Here is a 13,825-nt window from a genome sequence, read left to right as displayed (position 1 = left end):
CAGGGGGCTTCTCTGCGGCCGCCCGTCACCCGGGGAAGGGGGGCGGGTCTAGTAAGCAGTTCTGGGGCCCACTTTGTACCTGTATTTTATGTTCTTAAATGATCTTCCTTGGATTTATAGCTTGCCGAACTTCTTTCTGGGCTCAGCTCCCCATCTTTGGCTTCATAGATTCGGATTCCAACCAGTTTTTCTTCCTTTGCTCAGGAGCCTCTGACCAGGGTTGCTTCCAGTCGGCCATCTTCCCCCTATCTCCCCCTGCATTCTCTTCTAATATTTTTATAGTTTCATGTCTTAAGTTTAAATCTTTTATTCAGTGAGAAGCAATTTCTGTTAATGGTGAAAGTTGAGGATCCAGTTTTAGTCTTCTTGTGACAACTTTAAAACTACTCTTTAGATTTCTGTTTCCATCTTTCCCTCTATTCTATTCATCTTATTTGCCGTCTATATTCTGAATTGTATTTCTGACATTTCAGCCATTTTTCTATGCATGGAATCTTCAGTTGTATCTCCTTTGTAATTCCTTGGTGGTGGTGGGGAAGTTGATCTACTCTGATTATTCCTGTTGCCGGAGTTCTTCTGTTGGTTCCAACCCATGATTATTTTCCACCATTTGGTTATTAAAACTGGTAGGGTGAGATTGAATTGAGGGTCCCATCTAGTAGAGTTAATCGACCTTTTACCAAAGTGCTAGGCCTTGTAATTGTGGCTTACCCCCTACAACTGTACAACGGAACCTTTCAGAGTTTCGGTCAGAGACTCTGAGGACCTACTTGGTGAGATAGCACAAGCTGGCTCTGTTTTCAGATCAGCTAACCTCTACTCTATCCTAAGAAGTCACACTATTAGCTTTAAATCTCAGCTGGGGAGAGGTACAGATAGCTGTGGTGTACCGACCCTACCATTCAGTTTTTTTCTATTACAGCACTTCTGCAGGTCAACATCAGAGTGTCCCTGGGTGTTCAGCCCCAGACCAGAGATCCAATCATATTGTCTTGGGTAGCACAAAGTCTGCTCCACAGATAGGGGATCCAACAGTATCCAATGGTGGATAGAAATCCACATTCACTTATGTCCTGCAAACCTTAGAGAATGGCACCTGGTCCCCTCCAGTGAGTTGCCAATTGCCTGTCAAAGTCCTAACTGGGTGTCAGCACCCCTGCTGCCCCCCTGGGCACAATCAGAGCTGGGGGTCTGGGCCCCCACCCACTGGGCTCAGTCTGCATGAGGCATCTGCACCACTATTTGGTGGCTCAGCTGGAGTTGGGGGTCCATGCCCCCACCTGCCATGCTCAGTCCATGCCTCTGCTCTCCAGCTCAGTTGGAGCTGGAGTTTTGTGCCCCTGCCTGCCAGGTTCAGTCAGCATGGGGGTCCACACCTCTGTTCATTGGCTCAGTTGTAACCAAGGGTCCGCATCCCCACCCTTTGTTCACAGTCTGAACTGGGTGTCTGCACCTCTTCTCGTGGGAACCATCAAAGTCAGGGTTCTGTGCCCCTGCCTGTGGGCACAGTGAGAACTGGGGTTCTGTGCCCTGCCCACCATAGACAGCCATAACTAGGGGTCAACACCTGTACTAGCCGGCACAGTCATAACCAGGGGACTGCTCCTTCTCCCACAGCATGTCCTTTTCTTCCCACTCCCTCCTTCTTACCCATGAGTCACTTTCCATGCTGCTGTTCAACAGTCCACCCTATGCCAAGATCTGTCTGGGAAAGGCCAAACACTCTGGGCTCTGGAGGGGGCAGAACTTCAGACTACCATGGGAAGAGGGAAGGGTGGACATGGAATTCAGAATTGCAGGGGAAATATTTGTTCAATTTTGTATTGGGCAGGGTCGTGTTACGTTCACAAGTGGGATCTCCCTGCCGAAGAAGACGCATGTTTAGTGGCTCTCTCCAGTGAGGTATAATGAGAGGTCTTTTATCCCCTACTTGTTTGCAGAGAGTCTGAGGTGAGCCTTGTGCTTGGGGAAGGGGTCTCCCATCCTCTAGGAAATAGGCTTTGTACCTTTAATTTGTTTTCTTGAATGCTCTGCCTTGGAGTCACAGTGTGCCAAACTTCTTTCTTGGCTTAGCTTCCCACCTTTGGTTTCATATGATTTTCCTGCCAATATGCATAATCTAAGTACAATAATGAATAAATGAAACACATACTTAAATTCAGGGTATTCCACAAAATAACTGGCTTGTATTTTAAAAATGTGTCAATGTCATATGTGATATTTTGATACGTAACTATTGCTTTTCATCCAGGGTTCCTGGCTTATAACTTCCGAGCCCTTGTTATTTCCTAAATGATTAAAATGATAAGGATATCTTTTAGGTTTCATTGTTTTTGTTTTTGAGACAGTTTCACTTTGTCACACTCAGTAGAGTGGCATCAGAACTCACAGCAACTTCAAATTCTTGGGCTTAAGCTATTTTCTTGCCTCAGTCTCCCATGTAGCTGGGACTACAGGCACCTTCCTCAGCATCCAGCTCTTTTAAGAGACAAGGTCTCTCTGGCTCAGGCTGGTCTAGAATTGTGAGCTCAGGCAATCGTCCCGTCTTGGCCTCACAGAGTGCTAGGATTACAGGCATGAGCCACTGCAACCGTGAAATACTGCTCTGTAACCCTTCACCCTGAATCTTGTTTTGGCCCCAAGGATGTCTTTTGTTAAAGTATTTCACTTTTTGTTCTTGATTCCTAAAGCAGCTTAGGAATGGCTTCAGAGAAATAAAAGTTAAAGACAGTGTTTTGGTATATTGTTGGGGCCTTTTGGGCTTTAAAAACAGAATCTCTCTCCCTCTGATCTCCTTCCCTCCTTTAATGGGTTCCTTTTCCTCTCCAAGGTAGGCCACTGAAACTAAAAATACACTCTAATATTCTCTGCCTGTTTTGGAGCAGACCATAAAGAAATTCTCTGATCTATCTTGTTTGATCATAAGTCATAAAACTCTCATTTTAGAAGTCTTGTAACTCGCATAGCTGGGAGAGAAAATCAGATCCCACTTCTGATGCAATAATCAAGAAGAATTTATTATAAATTTAATACACCTGCAGGGGGCTGTTGCTGTGGAAAGCAAGCAGCGTTGAATGACAAATCAAGTGGGTTTATATACTGTAATTTCTGCTGACATAGCAAGTAAGCTTATACAAAAGCCAAAATGTTGCAATTAGCCAACTCAGCACAGCTCAGGGGTCACAAGGTAAGGGTACATGCATTAGCTCATAACAACTCAGTGTAACTCAGGTGTCACAAGGCAGGGGGACATACATTAGCTCATAAGGGGATACACAACTCAGAGTGGGGGTACATAAATTGAGTAAGTTTCCAAAGATCTCAGGGCTTTGTACCAAGGGCTTTTTCTGGCATCAACCCCTCCCTGGGTACTTCCTTATCTCTAGTCCCCTTCTTGGAATTATATTTCTACACCCTTATAGGGGCTGGGACTAGAGGGCCTAGAAGTTTCCTTTTCAAGGGTAGGGGGCTTGTTTCCCACTGGTCTTAGCAGGGAATCAAGGGGGTCTGGTCCTCACAGAAGGAGTCCTGCCTCGTACCCAGCAGGAAGAACACTGCATAGAAAAGTCAAGAAGAATCTGGATGAGCAGGCCTCACTGGGTTTCAGTCTATTAATATTTGATCATACTTTTTTCTCCAATCACATTTCTACAGTGTCCAAGGTTCGTTTATGCCTATCCAATGAAATCTCCATAAATGGTTCAAGAAGACAGGGTACAGAGATTTTCTGGGGAACTTAACTTCTAAAAGCTTGCAGTAGGTGAATGAGAACTTATCCACATCCCAGGAGGGTGGCATACCCCAACTCCACAGGAACATATATACTCCTGTGCCTGGAAGCCTTTCAGATCTTGTCCTATGTATCTCTTCATCTGACTGTTTATTTATATCCTTTAAAATATCCTTTATAGAGGGTGGAGCCTGTGGCTCGAAGGAGTAGGGCACTGGCCTCATATGCCAGAGGTGGTGGGTTCAAACCCAGCCCTGGCCAAAAACTGCAAAAAAAAAAAAAAAAAAAAAAGAAAGAAAAAGAAAAGAAAATATCCTTTATAGAGCCAGGCGGTGGCAGGGGGAGGCTATAGCGCACAGCAGTCTCCCACATCCCATCGCCTGGCCAGGAGCTCTCTCCCATGCCCCCTTTTCTCCTTTTTTTTCTTTTCTTTCTCTCTTTTTGAGACAGAGCCTCAAGCTGTCCCTCTGGATAGAATGCTGTGGCATCACAGGTCACAGCCACCTCCAACTCCTGGGTTAAAGTGAGCCTACTGCCTCAGCCTCCCAAGTAGCTGGGACCACAGGTGCCTGCCACGACGCGCAGCTATTTTTTGTTTGCAACTGTTATTGTTGTTTGGCAGGCTCAGGCTGGATTCGAACCCACCACTTTAAGTGTATGTGGCTGGCGCCTCATCCACTTGAGCCACAGGAGCCAAGCCCCATCCACACTTTTTTTCTGAAGGCGCTGGGCGGCGCCACCCTCCCACTGGAGCCCGGCACTGCACAACCCCTTCTGACTTTCAATGTTCCACACTCCCGTGCCAAAGCCTCCTCGGCTTCTTTTTTACCCTCCCCTCCTTTCCTCCCTGCCCCAGCTGCCTCCATTTCCTTAAGGAAGGTTTTTTTTCTCTCTCCCTCCCCCACACCATAGTGGTGTACAAGCGGGCCGGGCAGGTGGTCAAGTTTTCCAAGAGGTAACTTTACCAAGATGTCAAGCGATAGGCAAAGGTCAGATGATGAGAGCCTCAGCACCAGCAGTGGCAGTTCAGATGTGGACCAGCGAGACCCAGCCACTCCAGAGTCTGAAGAACAAGAAGAAAGAACGCCTTCTGCCACCCAACAGAAGAAAAACACCAAACTCTCTAGGAAAACCACTGCTAAGTTATCCACTAGTGCTAAAAGAATTCAGAAGGAGCTAGCTGAAATAACTCTCCATCCTCTTCCTAACTGCAGTGCTGGGCCTAAAGGAGATAACATTTATGAATGGAGATCGACTATACTTGGTCCACCAGGTTCTGTTTATGAAGGTGGTGTGTTTTTTCTGGATAACACATTTTCATTGGATTATCCATTTAAGCCACCAAAGGTTACTTTCCGTACCAGAATCTATCACTGCAACATCAACAGTCAGTAGTCATCTGTATAGACATCCTTAAAGACAACTGGAGTCCTGCCTTGACTTTTTCAAAGGTTTTTCTGTCTATTTATTCTCTTTTGACAGACTGAAACCCTGTGGATCCTCTGGTTGGAAGCATAGCCAACAGTATTTGACCAACAGAGCAGAACAAGGATAGCCAGACAGTGGACCAAGCGATATGCAACATAATTCATATTATTTATATGCAGTGTAAAGGAGCAGAAGGCATCTTCTCACTGTGCTGCAAATCTTTATAACCTTTACAATACGGACTTCTGTGTATATGTTATACTGATTTTACTCTCTGCTTTTGTCCTTTGGAGCCTGGGAGACTCCCCCAAAAGGTAAATGCTATCAAGAGTAGAACTTCATAGCTGTAGTTTAGTTATGTTTAAAACACCTACTTGCAAGTCTTACTTTTTTGGGATATCAAAATGTATTTTGTGATGTACTAAGGATACTGGTCCTGACGTCTACCAAATATTATAGTGCATTTTAGCCTAATTCATTATCTGTATGAAGTTATAAAAGTAGCTGTAGATGACTAGGAATTATGTCATTTGTATTAAACCCAGATCTATTTCTGAGTCTGTGGTTCATGCTGTTGTGAAAAATGTTTTACCTTTGACCTTTGTCAGTTTGTAATGAGAGGATTTCCTTTTACCCTTTGTAGCTCAGAGAGTACCTGATGTATCATCTCAAACACAATCAACATGCTCCTGAAGGCATGAGATATATATATATATATATATCCTTTATAGTAAATGGGTAATTGTAAGTCAAGTGTTTCCTCGAGTTTTGTGCCTAAAGAGAGGGTTATGGGAACCCCAACTTGAAGTTGGTTGTTCAGAAGTTTCAGAGGCTAAAACTTGTGACTAGTGTGTGAAGAGGGGGAAATCTTGTGGAACTGAGCCCTCAACCTATGGAATTTAATATTATCTCTGGGTAGCTAGCTTAACTGAATTGGATTGGAGGACAACCAGGTGGTGTTCACTATATACTTGATCACTTATTTGATGGTGGACAGAAATTCCTATAGACTGGGTCACAGAAATTTTCTGTGTTTGTTGTTACGCTGTGAGAGGAGAGGAAAACTATTTTCTTTTAATACAATTAATGTCAGAACCGGGACTGTGAAAGCATAGATGAAGAAACAGAGTTTTGTTTTATTTACAGAAAAGAAAGACAACAAAAGGTCAAAGTACTGTCCAGATTAAAGATGGAGAGACATAATAACCAGATACAATGCATCGAGGGAAGAGAAGGGAGAGGAGGAGGAGATTGCATGGAGAGAGGGCAAATGGTGGGACAACACCTATGGTGCATATTGCAAGGGTACATGTCAAATCTAGTAAGTGTAGGGTGTAAGTGTCTTAACACAATAATTAAGCAAGTAAGGTGAAGGCTATGTTAACCAGTTTGATGTAAACATTCCAAATTGTATACAAAATAAGCACATTGTACCCCATAAATGTATTAATGTATAGAGTTATGATTTAATAAAAAAACAAACAAAAAACCAAACACAATGCATCATCCTAGATTAGAACTCCAACAAGGAAAAGAAAATAGCTATAGGAACATTATTGGGACTGTTGATGAAGTTGGACTACAGCACAGAAAATACATTAGAACAATGTCAAATTTCTTGATTTTGACAAGTGTACTGAGGTTATGTAAGAGAAAGCCATCATTCTGAATAAACACACACTGATGAATTAAGAGGTAAAGGGGAAAGATATCTGGAAATTACCATCAAATGAGAGGGAGAGGGAGAAGGAAAGAAAAAGAGAATAATAAAGCAAATGTGGTCAAATGTTAATTGATGAATTTGGGAAAAGGGTATTCTGAATGTTCCCTGTAATATTCTCACAGTTTTTCAAGTGTAGAATTAAAAAAAAGCTTAAAACTCAAGTATAGGCTCTGTGTCTGTGGCTCAAGTGGCTAAGGCACCAGCCACATACACCTGAGCTGGCAGGTTTGAATCCAGCCAGAGTCTGCCAAACAACAATGACGGCTGCAACCAAAAAATAGCTGGGTGTTGTGGCGGATGCCTGTAGTCCCAGCTACTTGGGAGGCAGAGGCAGGAGAATCTGTTGAGCCTGGTAGATGGAGGTTGCTGTGATGCCATGGCACTCTACCCAGGGTGACAGCTTGAGGCTCAGTCTCAAAATAAAAACACACACACACACAAAAATCCTCAAGTATAAAAATCAACAACTCCATCAATGAATATTATAAACATACTTTTTCTATGTACTTAATAAAAGAGAAAGTTTTATATTGCCAAACTCTATCAGGATGGGCAGCCAGTATGTAATTTTGGTTTTTGTTATAAGACTGATTTAAAAGAGGAGACAAGATGACTTCCTAGAGACACCAGGTGCTAGATAGTTTCAAAAAGAAGGAGAAATTTTAAATCAAAAAGAAAACAAACAATGACAAACAAGGTGCAATTCCAAGGTGTAATTCCCAGAGTCTACAAGAGCTTCAATGGTAAGAAGTTATGGAGCAGAACAAGAGGAAGAAAGATATCAGAAAAGGATAACCCCTCGAGAGGCATTGAGTCCAGATAAAAGGGTAGGTGAAATTGTTTATTTCTCCCACCTTCACTTCTCTGGCAGTCAGCAGGCTCCCAAGCTTCTGGAGAGCCCTTCAACCCTCATGAGCCCAAAATCTACTGCTGCCAGAGATCTGCGAGCTTCCTAAAGACAAAGCACCAGCCTGCCAGTCCCCATGAGATATTTCCCCTCACTGCAGACTTGAGCTGAGAACGCAAGTGCGATATTGCTTCTCTACCCACTGTGTGCTTTTGAACTCCTCAGGGGGCTTTAGCCACTCAGTAAAAATAACAATACAAAGGACCAAGGAAACAAAAAGTTGGTTCTTTGAAAAGATAAACAAAACTGATAGAGCTCTTACTAGATTCATAGGGGACAAAAGAGAAAGGACCCAAATACACTCAATCAAAAATGAAAAAGAAGATCCTACAACTGATACCACAGAAATACAAAATATTAACTGTGAATACTATGAAAATCTCTGTGCATATAAACTCAAAAATGTAGAGGAAATGCACAAATCTCTGGAAACACATAACCCCCCAACACTCAATAAGGAAGAAATGTATCTCCTGAATAGACCAATAATGAGCAACAAGTTTGAAGTAGTAATAAAAAAAGCTTCAAAAAAAAAAAAAAGCCCTGGACCAAATTAATTTACAGCCACATTTTAGCAGACCTACAAAGAAAAGCTGGTAGCATACTGAAGAAATTATTCTGTAACTTCAAGAAGAAGAGAATCCTCCCCAAATGATTCTGAGAAGCCAGTGTGACCTTGATGCCAAAGCTGGGAAAAGACACACAACAAACAACAAAGAGAAAAATACAGACAAAAATTCTTTATGAATATAGATATAAAAATCTTAATAAAATAATAGCAAATAAAATTCAACAGCACATCACAAAAAATTCACTGTGACTAAGTGGACTTCATTCTAGGGATGCAAGGATGGTTAAACATTTGGAAATAAACAAATGTGAGTCACCAAAACCAGATCATATTAACACATCAATAGATACAGAAAAAGTATTTGACAAAACCCAGCATCTTTTCATGATAAAAATTCTCAACAAAGTATAGAAGGAAAATATCTCAAAATTATAAAATCCAAATATGACAAATCCACAACCAACATGCTGAATAGGAAAAAGCTAAAAACAGTCCCCCAAGACTAGAACAAGACAAGGGTGTTCACTGTCACCACTTTTTTTTTTTTTTGGCAGTTTTTGGCTGGGGCCAGGTTTGAACCCACCACCCTCGGTAAATGGGGCCAGCTCCCTACTCCTTGAGCCACAGGCGCCACCCACCATCACCACTTCTATTCAGTATAGTGCTGGAAGTCACAACAATTAGGGAAAAAAAGAAGTAAAACATATCAAAATTGGGAAAAAGGGAGGTCAAGATATCACATTTTGCTGACAATATGATGTTATACCTACAAACCCTAAAGGACTCTACCAAGAGCATCTTGGAATTGATAAATAAATTCAGCAAAGTCTGGTCACAGAATCAATGTGTCCAAATTAGTAGCATTCTTATACAATAATAACAGTCATGGTGAGAGTCAAAGACTCCAGAACATTCATATTAGCCAGAAAGAAAATATAATACCTACAATATGCTTAATCAATGAGGTGAAAGATCTCAACAAAACGCTGAGAAAAGAAATCACAGAAGACACAAGCAAATGGAAAAACATAATCGTGCTCATGGATTGGTAGAATCAACATTGTTACTATATCCATACTACCCCAAGTGATTTATAGATTCGATGCAATCCCTATCAAAATACAAATGCCATATTTCACAGATCTAGAAAAAATAATTCTATGCTTCATTTGAAATCAGAAAAGAGCCCAAATAGCCAAAGGATTCTTAAGTAAAAAGAAAAAGTTTGGAGGCATCACATTACCAGGATTCAACTATACTACAAGTCTATAATAACCAAAACATCATGGTATTGACACAAAAATAGAGACATAGACTAATGGAACAGAACACAGAACACAGATATAAAACCATCTGCATACAACAAACTGATCTTTGAGAAAGCAGACAACAATATATAGTGGGGAAAACAAAGCCCTATTCAATAAATGATGCTGAGAGAATTGATAGCCACATGTAGAAGAATGAAATAGGACTCATATCTTTCACTACTCACAAAAAAAATAATTCAATGCTCGGCACCTGTGGCTCAAATGGCTAAGGTGCCAGCCACATACACCTGAGCTGGCAGGCTCTAAACCTGGGCCCACCAAAAAACAATGACAGCTGCAACCCAAAAATAGCCAGGTGTTGTGGCAGGCGCCTGTAGTCCCAGCTACTTGGGAGGCTGAGGCAAGAGAATCGCTTAAGCCCAGGAGTTGGAGATTGCTGTGAGCTATGTTGCTATGGCACTCTACCCAGGGTGACAGCTTGGGGATCTGTATCAAAAAAACATTAATTCAAGATGGATAAAATGTAAGTCTTAAAAATGCTAGAGTAAAATGTTGTAAAAACTCTTTGAGAAATTGGCCTACTGGCTGGGTGCCCATAGCACAGTCATTATGGTGTCAGCCATAAGCACTGAGGCTGGCAGGTTTGAGCTCAGCCCAGGCCTGCTGAACAACAATTACACCTGCAACAACAACAACAAAAATAGCCAGAGGTTGTTGTAGGTGCCTGTAGTCCCAGCTACTTGGGAGGCTGAGGCAAGAGAATCACTTCAGCCCAAGAGTTAGAAGTTGCTGTGAGCTGTGATGCTACGGCAGTCTACTGAGGTGACATAGTGAGACTCTGTTTCAAAAAAAAAAGAAAAAAGAAAAGAAAGGAAAAGAAATTGGCCTAGGTGAAGAATAAATATAAAGACCCTAATGGCAATCAAAGCAGCAAAAAAATAAGTAAATGGGATTTGATTAAATTAAAAGGCTTTTACACAGGTAAGGAAATAATCAACAAAGCAAATAGACAACCTATAGAATGAGAGAAAAATATTCATAAACTATACATTGGATAAAGGTTTAATAACCAGAATCTACAAAGAACTCAAGCAAATCAGTAAGAAAACTAACAACTTCATTAAAAAGTGGGCCAAAGGCATAAACAGAAGCTTTTCAAATAATGAACAAATAGCCAGTATACATATGAAAAAATGCTCAATATCACTAATCATTAGGGAAATGCAAATTAAAACCATAATGAGGTATCACCTTACCCCTGTTAGAATGGCTTTCATAAAAAAATTCCAAAAACAATACGTTCTGGCATAGATGCAGAGATAAAGAAACACTTAGACATTGTTGGTGAGACTGCAAATTAGTACAACCCCTATGGACTACAGTATGGATATACCTGAAAGAACTTAAAGTAGACATATCATTCAATCCGGCAATCCCACCACTCGGTATTTACCCAAGGGAAGTCATTTTATCATAAAGACAACTGCACTTGAATGCTTATAGCAGCACAATTCCCAATTCCAGAGATGTAGAATCAATTCAAGTGTCCATCAGTTCAGGAGTAGATTAACAAAAAAATGGTATATGTATAATATGGAATACTGTTCAGCTATGAAAAAAGATGATAAATCAAGGTCTTTTTCAACAATTTGAGTGGAAGTGGAGACCATTATTCTAAGTGAAGTATCTAAAGAATGGACAGACAGTAACACAGTTTAACCCTCTGACCCAAGAGCGCTCAGAAACAAAAAGTGCCAATTGAGGTGTACAGTGATTGCAATAACCATTATAATACACAGTGCACTGCTGGATGTTCTTTGGTCTCTTTTCTTTTTCTTTTTTTCTTTTTTTTTGCAGTTCTGGCCAGGGCCAGTCTTGAACAAGCCACCCCCAGTATATGGTGCCCTACTACTTGAGCCACCAGCACCGCCCTGTTCTTTGGTTTCTCACTAATCAAAATAATTCACTCAAGTTGGTTTCAGTTTTGAATTTATTGTACTTTGTATATACTCCTACAAGAATCCACTATTTGTGCAAATTATTTCAGGCACAGCTGTGAAAAATATTGAGAACAAAACATATGATGCTTACAGACTCAAGTCAAGTAATATAACAGTAAACATGTGTCCTCAAATTGTTGTTTGCAAAATGATGAATGTCTACAGGTGTTGTTTGCACCAAAGGAAGAGCTGGTACTGAATGCTTATAGGCATCGTTCACACCTGAGGAGTATCTTATATTTAATTACATGTTGTTCACAAAAGCTTAAACTGAACTATCCAATGAGCACACATGTGCACAGAGGGAAGTAAAACTCAGTGGAATTCAAAGGAGAGTGTGTTGAGAAGGGGAGGGAATAAGGTGACCTACCTAACAGGTATAATGAACCTGGGTTCATTTTTGGTGATGCACACATTTGTAACTCTGACACAACCATAACAAAAATGATCCATGTAACTAAAAACATTTGTACTCCCACAATATTTTGGAATAATTTTTAAAAAGTACACACAAAAAGAATGATTAAAAATTTTTTTAAAAACAAAAAGAGATGAAGTTTACCTATAATACTAGTTGTACTAGTGGTTCATAATATGATTTTTTTAAAGAGAAGGCCCATATGTTTTAAAATTTAAGAGCTAAATAACTTATAGGTCAAAAATCATAAAAGAAAAAAATTATAAAAGAAATTTTAAAATAATGAATAATAAAAATATTACATATAAAAACCCATGGAATTCTTCTAAAAGTGATAGAGAAAACTTTATAGCCTTAAATTCTTTTTTTTTTTTTTGAGACAGAGCCTCAAGCTGTCCCCCTGGGTAGAGTGCCGTGGCATTACAGCTCACAGCAACCTCCAACTCCTGGGCTCAAGCGAGTCTCCTGCCTCCTCCTCCCAAGTAGCTGGGACCACAGGCGCCCACAACAACGCCCGGCTATTTTTTGGTTGCAGCCGTCATTGTTGTTTTGGCAGGTCCGGGTTGGGGATTCGAACCCACCACCTTAGGTGTACGTGGCTGGAGCCTTAGCCGGTTGAGCTATAGGCGCCGAGCCTATAGCCTTAAATTCTTATTTTGAAAGAGACTGAAAATTGGCTCAGTGCCTGTGCTTCTGTAGCTAGGGCACCAGCTACATACACCAGAGCTGGCGGGTTTGAACCCAGCCAAGGCCTGCTAAACAACAATGGCAGCTAAAACAACAACAACAAAAAGCCAGGCATAGGAGTCCCTGCTACTTTGGAGGGTGAGGCAAAAGAATTGCTTAAGCCCAGGAGTTTGAGGTTGCTGTGAGCTATGATGCCACAGCGCTCTACCAAGGGTGACATAGTGAGACTCTGTCTCAAAAAAAAAAAAAAGGAGAGAGACTGAAATTTAAAAAGGTAAAGATAAACTCTTTAAATTAGAAAAAGAGAGCAAAAGGAAAAAGAAAGCAGAAGAAAGTGACATATAAAGATAAAAGCTAAAATTATTGAAATGGAAAACACTACCAAATAGTGGGGCTAGATGAAACCAAAAGCAGGAAATACGTGAGAAAATTGATTATTGTAATTTAACACATGGTCACACTGTCATGTCAATGGAGAAAAAAGCATATGATTGTGGCACTAGATACAAACAAAGCATTTGATGACAGACTTAATAGCCATTTATAATAAAATCTCTCAGCAAATTAAGTATATAAAGTAGCTTCTTTAGCCTGTAAAAGAAAATCCACTAAACAAGATCAAACTTTCGTAGAATTCAGGAGCAAGGCAAGGCAACCAATACTATTATTTCTCTTTGTACTGAACACCCTAGCTAGTATGGGAAGAGAAGCTTAAAGAGAAATGGAATGGAAGAAACTTCCATTATTCACAATATAATTAATTGACATGTAAGTCAAAGTCAAGAAAATCTATAAAATTGTTAGGACAAATATGATTCAGAAAGGTTGTAGTGTGTAAAATAAATATATACAAAGATCACCACATTCTCATTTATGAGAAACAATTAGAAAATGTAGTCTAAAACATATGTTTAACAGTAACTAGAAGGTAATTAGAAGTGAATCTAGAGGCTCGGTGCCTGTGGCTCAAGTGGCTAAGGCACCAGCCACATACACCTAAGGTGGCGGGTTCGAATCCAGCCTGGGCCCACCAAAACAACAATGACGGCTGCAACCAAAAAATAGCTGGGCGTTGTGGCGGGTGCCTGTG

At 40.7% G+C, this 13,825-nt stretch overlaps 1 pseudogene; it reads left to right on the top strand.

The window, feature by feature from the left end:
- The first annotated feature begins 4,699 nt into the window (after positions 1-4,699).
- LOC105888371 lies at positions 4,700-5,317 on the top strand (annotated as a pseudogene).
- The last annotated feature ends 8,508 nt before the right edge of the window (positions 5,318-13,825 follow it).

Source organism: Otolemur garnettii, unplaced genomic scaffold (genome assembly GCF_000181295.1).
Source record: "Otolemur garnettii isolate 467f Iridium unplaced genomic scaffold, OtoGar3 scaffold00321, whole genome shotgun sequence".
Taxonomy (NCBI): domain Eukaryota; kingdom Metazoa; phylum Chordata; class Mammalia; order Primates; family Galagidae; genus Otolemur; species Otolemur garnettii.
This window is presented reverse-complemented; position numbering and strand designations above follow the sequence as displayed.